Source organism: Vulpes vulpes, chromosome 3 (genome assembly GCF_048418805.1).
Source record: "Vulpes vulpes isolate BD-2025 chromosome 3, VulVul3, whole genome shotgun sequence".
NCBI lineage: Eukaryota > Metazoa > Chordata > Mammalia > Carnivora > Canidae > Vulpes > Vulpes vulpes.
In genome coordinates, this window is record NC_132782.1 from 95,847,604 (window position 1) to 95,858,774 (window position 11,171).

Consider the following 11,171-nt stretch of genomic DNA (forward strand, 5'->3'; position numbering starts at 1 on the left):
CAAGTTAACTTGTTCAGTGACACTGACGTGGTGCCTTTCCCTCGCCCCATCTCTGAGGCCATTTTAGAAACATAGAGGCTCTTACCCACTCGGGATGGAGGTGAAGGGAACACGATAAGAATTACCCCCCCCCCCCCCGTTTTATTTTTTTTGCTGTGGTATTTACCTGGCCAATTTTATGACCCCCAAATACTATTTTTGTCATGATCTTGCCATTTTAACTTTCAGCAGAGGCTTAAGCGGCTTTCACCCAGCTACGAGAAAGCACGTTTTCAGGAGGAACATTTTGGTCTGATGTTTTGAGCTAAACACTTGTCTTTCCTAAGTGAAATCGTGGGAGAGTTTATTTTTCAGATAGGTAATTCCACAATTAAATTGATTTAAAATGTGGGCCACAGTGACAAACGTTGCAAAGCCATCAGTGTATACAGTACTGACGCTGGACTGTGCCCCTCACCTCCTCCTTCATGCCCATCTCCAGGAGCAGCATTATGCAGGCTTCAATGGGCAATGCAATCTCACGGCCGCTCCGCTTTAGGTGTTCTTCCAAAGGCGTCCCAAAGGCTGGCTTTTCCGCCCGGTTATCTAGAGCAGCAAATCATCCAGTAAGACACCCAACGATCTCATGGCATCACTGGGGAGGTTTTCCTACCCAAACAACCAAACAGGATTATTTTACTTTTTTTTTTTTTAGGCGACTGGTAGTTGAGGCTTTGGGAAAAGCCTGTTCTGTTGGCTTTGGTTATTTACCATCTACTAGAGCAAGAATCGGTCCCAGCTGGGATGTTACTTGTGGAACAGAGCCCTCAACACTCTCCACGGCACCCAGTGGGAGCTGCCCAGCAGAAGTCACTATGGGGCTCCTGCATGGGACACATGGGCTGGACTGCCTGGCGCTAACCCAAGGATTCGTCTGAGCATACTGATTTCACTGGAAGGACATTTACTCTTACCATGCAAAGGAGCACTGGCCTTCTAACTCCAGGACAAGAAACAGACTCTTTCAATGTGAAGGAGGATATAATTTCTTAGAATTATTTTTTTAAATTATTTAATTTTTATTTTTTGTGTGATAGTCACACACAGAGAGAGAGAGAGAGGGAGGGGCAGAGACATAGGCAGAGGGAGAAGCAGGCTCCATGCACCGGGAGCCCGACGTGGGATTCAATCCCAGGTCTCCTGGATTGCGCCCCAGGCCAAAGGCAGGCGCCAAACCGCTGCGCCACCCAGGGATCCCAATTTCTTAAGATTTTAAACACAGGCCAAGCATCATCATACAACACTGGAAGATGGCCAATGTGAACTCATATTAAATGCAACGTCTCCGCGACATGCAAGTCTTCCGAATGCTATAGCACCAGCCAGGTCCAGAACATTCTGAGTAGGAAACTGCGCAGTATCTGCAGCCGCAAAGCAGCTGAGGCTGATGCCTGGGCCAGCAGTAAAGCAATTGTTTATATTATTTTGGGGTCACATACTCTGCTTCATTTCACAAGAGATGTGAGGCAGCTTAGCAGGAGGAATACATACAACAGAGCAGTGGATGAGAGAACCAGTGGTCTGGACAACTCCCGAGCCAGACTGCCCGAAGGCTGCTGGCATCTCCAACAACAGGCCTGCTAAGTGCCAGGCACCGCAGCAGCACCCCAAGTTCATGGAGACTCCCCACCCTTCTAACTGGGAAGAAAATACAAAACGTACACATAAACACACAACAGTCATTAATAAAACAACACATGCTTGCCAAGTCGTGGCTGGAAAATGACGGGACAAGGGTCACAGGTGGAGGGGTCCACAGGGACTGGGGAGACACCCAAGGTGCTGAGTCAGGCTGGGGGCAGAGGGACCCTGCTTGGCTCCTGACCCGTGTCACCATGTGGGAAAGCAGATCCGGTGTCGCCCGACACTCTGAAACTTTCAAGAGAAGCCAGAAATCGCATTGTTATGTGAGGGCATCTGGTGTTTTTTTTCTTTTTCCTAAAGATTTATTTATTTATGATAGACATAGAGAGAGAGAGGCAGAGACACAGGAGGAGGGAGAAGCAGGCTCCATGCCCGGAGCCTGATGTGGGACTCAATCCTGGGACTCCAGGATCGCGCCCCGGGCCAAAGGCAGGCGCCAAACCGCTAAGACACCCAGGGATCCCCCGGGCATCTGGTGTTTAAATGATGGCAAAATTTTTTTGAAAAATGAGATTATGGCTGTTCGTGATTTCTGGCACAGATCATAGACGTTAGAGTGACTCGAGAGACAAAATGTTTGCTGCTGGTTCAAGGAGGGGAACTGGGGGGCTCTGAAGGAAACAGACCAGGAAGATGAGCTGAGAAAACCAGGGACCTTGAGTCTCAAAATTTAAAGTTGATTTATACCTCTTGCCCAAAGAAACAAGGGCCAGGTGCAGGAGGGCGATGGTGTAGGCAGAGGGGAAGGCCCCACAGAGGGCAGAAAGGACACACCCAGGCTCCGAGGTCAAGCCTGGATGGTTTGGAGGGAGATGGCATCCAGAAGACACGGAGGAGAAAAGGACAGTTAGGGGGCAGAGGGGAGATCGGCTTGCTTTCTGGAATGTGTGGAGTTTCAGGGGACAGCCGGCCCTCAGAGGGAACCAGCACTGGGGAGGCTGTGAGGGTGAAGACACTGGTGACATGGGGGCTAGCACTGGGAGGGGACTCTGGGGACAAGAGGGACAGGAGGGGGATGAGCACACCCCTAAGAATGAAAGATGAAAAAAAAAAAAAAAGAAAGATGAGGTGCAATGGGGCACACATGCCATCAAAGGAGACAGTCCAAGCGACATCAGATGTCAGGATGCTACAATTAAGAGCCCTGGTTCAACTGGGAGCTGCAGTATTTTTACTTTTATTTTTTTAACGATTTTATTTATTTACTTGACAGAGAGAGAGAGAGAGAACACAAGCTGGAAGGAAAGGGAGAAGGCTCCCAGCTGAGCAGGGAGCCAATGTGGGGCTTGATGCCAGGAACCTGGGATCATGACCTGAGCCGAAGCCAGATGCCTAACCGAGTGAGCTACCCAGGTGACCCAGTAATCTCAATTGAAGGGTGACTGGGAGCAGATGCAAGACTTCACCGTGTGATGGGGTGACAAGAGGAAAAGAGTCATTCATACAGCCTCCCAGAAGAACAGGAGGATGAGACGCAACAGGGCCCCGGGCTACGGACAGGTGGGTACCAAGTTCCATCAGCTGACCACATGGGTGAGATGGCAGCGCCTGGGGACACAATGGGGGGTGGGGGTGTGGGGTCAAGGTGGTTTTTCCCCTACAGTAAGAATGCTCTGAGTCTTTCTGGAAATAGAAGAAGAAAAAGGAAGAGGAAGACAGGAACTAGGACGGCAGGGAGACAGGAGGACAGGCGGAGGAGGCAGCGGCTGAAGCCCAAGGTGTGGCAACCCCACAGAGAAAGACGGATCTCGTCTCCTTCGCTGGGTTTCCACCCCGCACGCCAGCCCCCTGCTACATCCTCAGCCTCCTTCCTGCCCTTTTCCTGTTCCCTGTCACTTGCTGATATACTTCTCTAGGGACAAGAGCCTTGGGGAGGAAAAACAGTTAAAAAAAGAAAAAAAAAAGTCATGCTCCCCAAACCCAATCTTCTCTTTGTGCTTATTAGTCATCTTCAAACCAGACTTTAATTCAAGGCTAAGATGATGATGGTTCCTGCTTTTTTCTACACAGGGCCGGGCGCACAGCAGGCATCCCACAAATACACCGCTCTTGGCATCTGGAACTTGCCCGGCAAGCGCCTGCCCCTTGCAAGGCTGAGTGTTTGCCAGCAGCTTCGCTCCTGTGCACTGTGACTCAACCTCATCATCCACGAACAAGAAATGGGATCACTTAGGAAAGCAAGGACAACTCATCGTAGGAAGGGTCGATCAGACACATGGACCCAGGATGGATGAAGATCAGATTTTGCAAGTTGGTGGAGATACAGAATTTTCTAATTCTCTACTCCCAAGCCTTTCAGGCACAAAGCCAGAAGGTGCTGGGACCTCCTCAAATTTAGGGGAGAAGTGGCATCCTTGAGGGTGCCAGTGGGTTACGCACACCCCCCACACATATATCCCGCCCACACACCTGCTGACTTGCTGTCCAGATCACAGAGTCACCACACGCAGTACCTGGCTGCTCCTTGTCAGCTCAGACCAGAGGTTCTGCAGGGGGACCCTAAGCTCCACGTATGGGCTCTACACCAGAAAAACAGTATGATAGGTCCAAAGAAGGCAGAGCAACTTCTGCCTCAACTGGGCTCACTGATCTCTGCTGCTACGTGTTCTGACGGCAGTCAGAGAGAGTCAAGAGCTTTAGTGCTCGGGTTAGACTAAACATCAGGAGAAAGCTCAGTCCATTCGTGGCTTGTGGGTGAAGTCTACGGTGAGCAGAATGTTAGCACTAAGATCCAGAGCCTTGTGGGACTGCAAGGAAGAGGGGGAGGAAGGTAGCTGTGGCCTTACGATTTAGTCACGTTGACCAGGGAGTATCGAGTACTGACTTCTCAAGTTCCTTTTAGAAGGTCCACACTCTTTTCCCTAGAACATACGCTCTTGGAATCACAGGGTCAGAATTAAACCCAACGGAATGAATAACTGACTTGGGAAAGGATAAGACGGGAAAACACACACAGGCACAGCCCAAAGGGTCCAGCTCCCTCTTCCACTGAAGATGTCAGGGGAACTGAGAATGTCCCATTAGTATGTTAATTTGGGTTGGAAGAAATTAGAGAATGCGGCGAGGAAAGATGAAATTATGCTGGGAGACAGTACTCTCCGAGGCAGAGAGGCGTTAGCCAGAGGAGATGCATGCAAAGGAGTCAGGGGAAGAAGAACAGAGGCGGAAGTGGCAGAGGCTTAGGAAAGGGGCATCAGCCAGCACGCAGGTTACATTACCTTGATGGGCTCGCATTTCGGGAAGGGCCTTTTCTAAGACTGCTAATGCTTTTCTATGGTAATCTGCTTGGGCTTCTAATAACTGAGAACAGACCCACATTCAAAAACAAAAGTAACGTTAGCATCAGATGGACACACACACAATGGTGAGCAAAACCAAAAATGAAATCTTTTGCAAAAGAAAGCTAAAATGACTCAATTTTTACAATGTGTTCGTATTTTGTCAAGGGAAGGTGCTTACCGTAACAAAGAATTTGCCATACTCCCCTTCTTTGGACATAAAGCTGTACATATCTGCTGCTAGTTGATCCTGGTGAGCAGAAGAGAAGACAGGTCACTGAAGAAAATGGTATCTTAGAATTAAGATCCATGGGCTCTCAGAGCAAAATGTCATGGAAAGAGCCACGGATTAAATGCCCCTCATCTGGGAAAGGTGCCTGGGGGGCTCAGTTGGTTGAGCATCTGCCTTCAGCCCAGGTCATGATTCCGGGGTCCTGGGATCAAGCCCTGCATCGAGCTCCCTGCTCAGCGGGGAGTCTGCTTCTGTCTCTCCCTCTGCTCCTCCTCACCACTCGTGCCCCCCTCTCTCTCTCTGTCTCAAATAAATAAATGAAATCTTAAAAAAAAACAAAACATGTCATTACTAGGATGACAATGAATGAATGAAAGAAAGAAAGAAAGAGAAAGAGAAAGAGAAAGAACGAAGGAAGCTTCTTAGGGGAATGATATGGCAAGATCTCCAGATACACGGCTCATATTCCTTATTAAGAAGTGAAGTATAGAGCATTACTAATGCTGTGTTACCATCTGTGTAAAAATAGGAAAGAAAGAAATGTTATATTTTTGCTGCTACATTTGATTAAAAATATCTCTGGAAGAAAAAAACAAGAAATTGACAACAGGGGGTTACCTTTGGTGAGCAGTAGGAGTTCAGTAGAAGCAGGACAAAGATGGAAGAAAAGACTTCACTCTATGGTTTTCTACTTTTTCCAAAGATTTATTTATTTTAGAGACAGAGAGAGCATATGTGTATAGGGGAGTGGTCAGAGGGAGAGAAAGAGAATCTTAAGCCGACTCTGCACTGAGCAGACAGCCTGATGCAGGACTCAGTCCCGGGACCCTGAGATCATGACCTGAGCTGAAGGCAGACCACCTGAGCCACCCAGGTGGCTCTTTTGATATTTGAACTATGTAGATGAATTGCTTATACAAAATTAAATTATTTAAAAAGTGATAGATTAGGGTAGCCTGGGTGGCTCAGTGGTTTAGCACCACCTTCAGCCCAGGGCCTGATCCTGGAGACCTGGGATCCAGTCTCACGTCGGGCTCCCTGCAGGGAGCCTGCTTCTCCCTCTGCCTCTCTCTCTCTCTCTCTCTCTCTCTCTCTCTACCCCTCCCCCTCTGTATCTCTCATGAATGAATAAATAAAATATTTTTAAAAAGAGTGATAGATTAGCCAATTGGACAGAAATATATCCTACTTTTCCTTATTTTTTTTAGAATTACATTCTAATTAATCTGATATATTCAAATTATAGACATCCTAGATTATATTTTAATTACGTATGTGTTTATAAAATGTACTGTCTTCTGCTTTCAGTGCACAAATGAACACGAAGGCCTCCTTTATGAAAAATATCTGGAAATGCTAGTTTGGAGCAACAAAAATTCTTTTAGAATAACCAGGAAAGCAACAGAGTAATTCACGGATCCCCACCTCTACACCCTCAAAAAAGAGAGGGAGAGAAAGAAAAGAGAAAGAGGGCAGGGCAGAGAAGAAAGAAAAGAAGGGAAAAGAAAAGGCTTTTCACTCACATGTGGAATTTAACAAAACAAAACATATAAACACAGGGGGAAAAAAAAGAGGGAAGCAAACCATAAGAAAGACCCTCTTCTTTTTGTGAGTAGGTTCCAAGGCCAATATGGGGCATGAACTTTCAAACCCCAACCAAGATCAAGAGTTGTATGCTCTATTGATTGAGCCAGCCAGTAGCCCCAAAGAGACTCTAAACTATAATAAATGAATAGGGTTGCTGATGGGGAGGTGTCTGTGTGTGTGGGGGGGGCGACAGGCTAAATGGGGGAGGGACAGGGGGAGGGCACCTGTGCTAAGCAGGGTGTGTTGTATGTAAGTGATGAACCACTAAATTCTACTCCTGAAACTACTATTACACTATATGTTAACTAAATAGAATTTAAATGAAATTTGAAAAATAAATTTTAAAAAAAGGGAGGAGAAAAGGCCTGGCACTAGTGGAAGCTGGAGGTGACCTCAGTGAGTTTGTGCCACCTTGATGGCCAAGATGATTGAGTCTAGTGCTCACATGGGGTCAGAAGACGGAAACTGAAGTCTTGGGAGTGTCTGGGTGGCTCAGTCTGTTAAGCGTCTGCTTTCAGCTCAGGTCGTGATCTGATGGTCCTGGGATGGAGGCTCACCTCTGGCTCCCTGCTAGTGAAGAGTCTGCTTGAGATTCTTTTTCCTTCTGACTCTCCTCCATGCACACACTCTCTCTCAAATAGAGAAATAAAATCTTAGTGATGCCTGGGTGGCTCAATGGGTGAGCATCTGCCTTTTGCTCAGTTCATGATCCCAGGGTCCTGGGGTCCTGTCCCACAGCATGCTCCCCGCAGGGAGCCTGCTTCTCCCTCTACCTAAGTCTCTGTCTCTCTCTATGTATGTGTCTCTCATAAATAAAATATTTAAAAATAAAAAAATAAAATCTTAAAAAAAGAAAATGAATCCTTGAGCCTGGTGAAGTGAGGCACTGTAACAGACAAGCACACGTACATCCCACACAAACATTCCCAAGGAACTATTCCTCTGATGACAGGGTAGATTAGGAAACATCTGCTCAGCAGTATATGGCAAGACTAGAGTATATGCATTTTGTGTTGGGCTCTGGGTCTGGGAAAGTAAAAACATTTCCCTGGATTTGACAAACATTTTACATCTGCTTTCGCAAAGGTCTGGAGTTTGAGTTTACTATATGTGTTGTGGGGGGATCCTCAAACCGAGAAAGGTTAGTTAAAAAGGGCCTGGCACTGGTCACGCTCTCTGGGGAGAATCACTCCCAATCCCTAGGAGTCCCAGAGACAAAGTCTCTTAAAATGAGCTTGCAGTACAAAACTGCAAAACACAGGAGGAAACAATCCACCATGAAGCAAATTCTTGCAGAGGAAACAGAATTCCCAAAGACTGTTACGATAAGTACATATAAAATGATTAAACTTGACAAAAGAAAGAAGCACTAGAAAACAATAACACTATCAAAAAACACTGACTTTGAAGAATTAGAACTGAAGAATGCAGTAAATGAAATTCAAAACTCGATGTAAATTATACAGTAGATGAGACCTAGTTAAAGAAAAACAGTGAAAAAGTATTTAGATCTCAGGAAATCATAGAAGTTAGTAAAAAGGGAGACAGAGACTATCGTCACAGGTTTTCACCATTTGAAATGAGAAATTATGACATGGAAGTTGAGAGAAGATGCTTCAGCCCATAACATACCAGTTCAGACTCCTAAGATCTCTGCCACATTTATGTCTAAGCAGCCAGTAGCCAAGATCCAGCTTAGACTGGATCTGAGGAATGCTCTGTAATGCCACTAGCAAAGCTACAACTCTTCTGAACAATAAACCACTATGGGACTATTTTATCAGAGGCACTTAATTGCATGCATGGCATGACTTAGTCCAGTTTTAATTCCTCGTCTCTAGGTTATTTTAAACAAGTCATTTTGCTGCAGTTAACCAATCTTAAAGTTCACTGTCTTGAAGAATGAATTACAGTGTGACCTGAACAAACTAAAATATTACAGTCTTAATACTATCTAAAAGAAGAGACACCATTTTTGGAAAATGATGAATAATAAGAGGAAGGAAAACTTAAATCTGAAGATGCACCAAACACCTGTTTCTTTACCATCTCAACATTTGGAATAAAGATTTATCTTCACAGAGAGATGCACAGAGAATGAGATCACTTAACCATCTCATCTGGAATTTATTTTATGAGTTAAAAAGTTCTATTTCTTGGGACGTCTGGGTGGCTCAGTGGTTGAGCGTCTGCCTTTGGCTCAGGGCATGATCTTGGGTCTGGGAATCAATCAGCCTCCCTGCAAGGAGCCTGCTTCTCCCTCTGTCAATGTCCCTGTGTCTCTCATGAACAAATAAATAAAAATTTAAAAAAATTAACGTTTTTAAAAGTTCTGTTTTTTCCAATTATACACCAATTCTAGCAACATTTAAAAAGTAATCCTTTCCTTCTCTATAGATATATGATGATCCCTTTAGTATATATTCAATAATTTAGAATAATAGCATTAATTGTAGAAAGCCTAGCTATTCTGCACAACTATTTTTGTGCCTGTTGTGCTTTTTTTTAAAAAAAAAAATTTTATTTTGGGGGCCTCCTTGGTGGCTTAATGGTTGAGTGTCTGACTCTTAGGGTCAAGACATCAAGCCCTGTGTAGGGCTGCTTGCTCAGTGTGGAGTCTGCTTGAGATTCTCTCCCTCTTCCTCTGTCCCTCCCCAGCTCATGCTCTCTCTAAATAAATAAATAAATAAAAATAAATAAAATAAATAAATAAAAATTTAAAATAAAATAAAACGTACGGCACCTGGCTGGCTCAGTCAGCAGAGTCTGTCTTTGGCTTGGGTCATGATCCCAGAGTCCTGAAATGGAGTCCTGCATCAGGCTCCCTACTCAGGGAGGAGTCTGCTTCTCCCTCTGCCCTCCCTTCAACTCGTGCTCTCATGTTCTCTAATAAGTAAATAAAATCTAAAAACAAACAGCAAAAAACAAAACTCTATACCCAATGTAGGGTTCAAACGTACAACCCTGAGATTAGGAGTCACCGGCTCACTGGCTGAGCCAGCCAGGCACCCCTATTGTGCACTGTTTTAATTGCTGTAACCTTGTATGTTTTGCTACAGTTTTTTTGCCCTTTTTTCATCTATTCTTTATTTTAAATGAGCTCAGACATTTTTGTCATTTAAAAAAATACCCTACTTGAATTTTTTTCAAAGAATGTTTTATTCTGAACAAAGTCATGCAGGATCTTAGAAAATAAAGAAGGAAGAACAAACTAAAACCCCCCTTTCCTGTCATTCAGAGTATTCTGATAGGACTTGTGTGGCACACTCAATAATCTGCAATATTTGACCTTTCCTCTGTCATTTGCAAGCACCAGGTTGATGCAAGAACAAAGTGTTTTGTTTTTTGTTTTTGTTTTTTTAATTTATGATAGTCACAGAGAGAGACAGAGAGAGAGGCAGAGACACAGGCAGAGGGAGAAGCAGGCTCCATGCACCGGGAGCCCGATGCGGGACTCGATCCCGGGTCTCCAGGATCGCGCCCTGGGCCAAAGGCAGGTGCCAAACCGCTGCGCCACCCAGGAATCCCCAAGAACAAAGTATTCAGGAAAGTCTTGTACCTTGCACAGCTCTACTTTATTTCCAGCTTCATCCATCTCTTCCTTTAGGGTATCGATTTTTGACGGAAGCCCCTGGAAGTTGGTCCTGAAGATTTGTGAGCCTGGTTCCACCTGCAAAACATGGGGCAACCAGCACCTGAGAACCAGCTGCACATATTCAACCTTGTAGAGAGTCAAGGCCCTCGGGGAGATAGATTCTACCTGGGTTGGGCAGCATACCTAGGATGTCGGCTTCTCTTGAGTTTATCTTCCAGAAATGGAAGCAAGCAAAAAGAGCCAGGAGCTCCTCAACATGACAGGACTCTTGCACAGCTGTCCGCTCTGAGAATAATCTACCCCACCTTGTCTCACACACGCCCCACTGCTAGAAATCATGCCGTGAAACCCCTTTCCTAGAGTGTCTAATCGTGCCATCCTTGCCATCAAACAGCCCATGTGCTTTCCTCCTTTGACCTGGAATGTTCCTGAGTCACTGGGAGTCAATCCTGCTCTTGGACTCCTATGACTCTTCCTGCTACCATCCTCATCTGTGATCACTTCCGGCAAGTAAAATCCAGAACTTCAGTCATGCAGCTAGCAATCCACAGCGAGGAAAGTACTTGTAGAATTAAAAACATTTCTTAGAATTAATATTCTAAAGACAAAAGTTATAGCAAATCTGAAGCATAATGTGGAATATTTACATTCCCTTTTCAATAGGTCAAGAGGACTGAACAAAGGAAGAATTCTATCATAGCAAGAATAGGGGAGTGCATGGGGATAATAATCTATAACACTTTTCTGTGTGCTTTTCTTTTTCTTTTTTTTTTTTCTTTTATTTTCTGTGTGGTTT

At 45.1% G+C, this 11,171-nt stretch overlaps 1 pseudogene; it reads right to left on the reverse strand.

The window, feature by feature from the left end:
• Positions 1-317: 317 nt before the first annotated feature.
• LOC112912682 (rho GTPase-activating protein 17-like) overlaps positions 318-11,171 on the reverse strand; it is a 69,426-nt pseudogene continuing 58,572 nt past the window's right edge.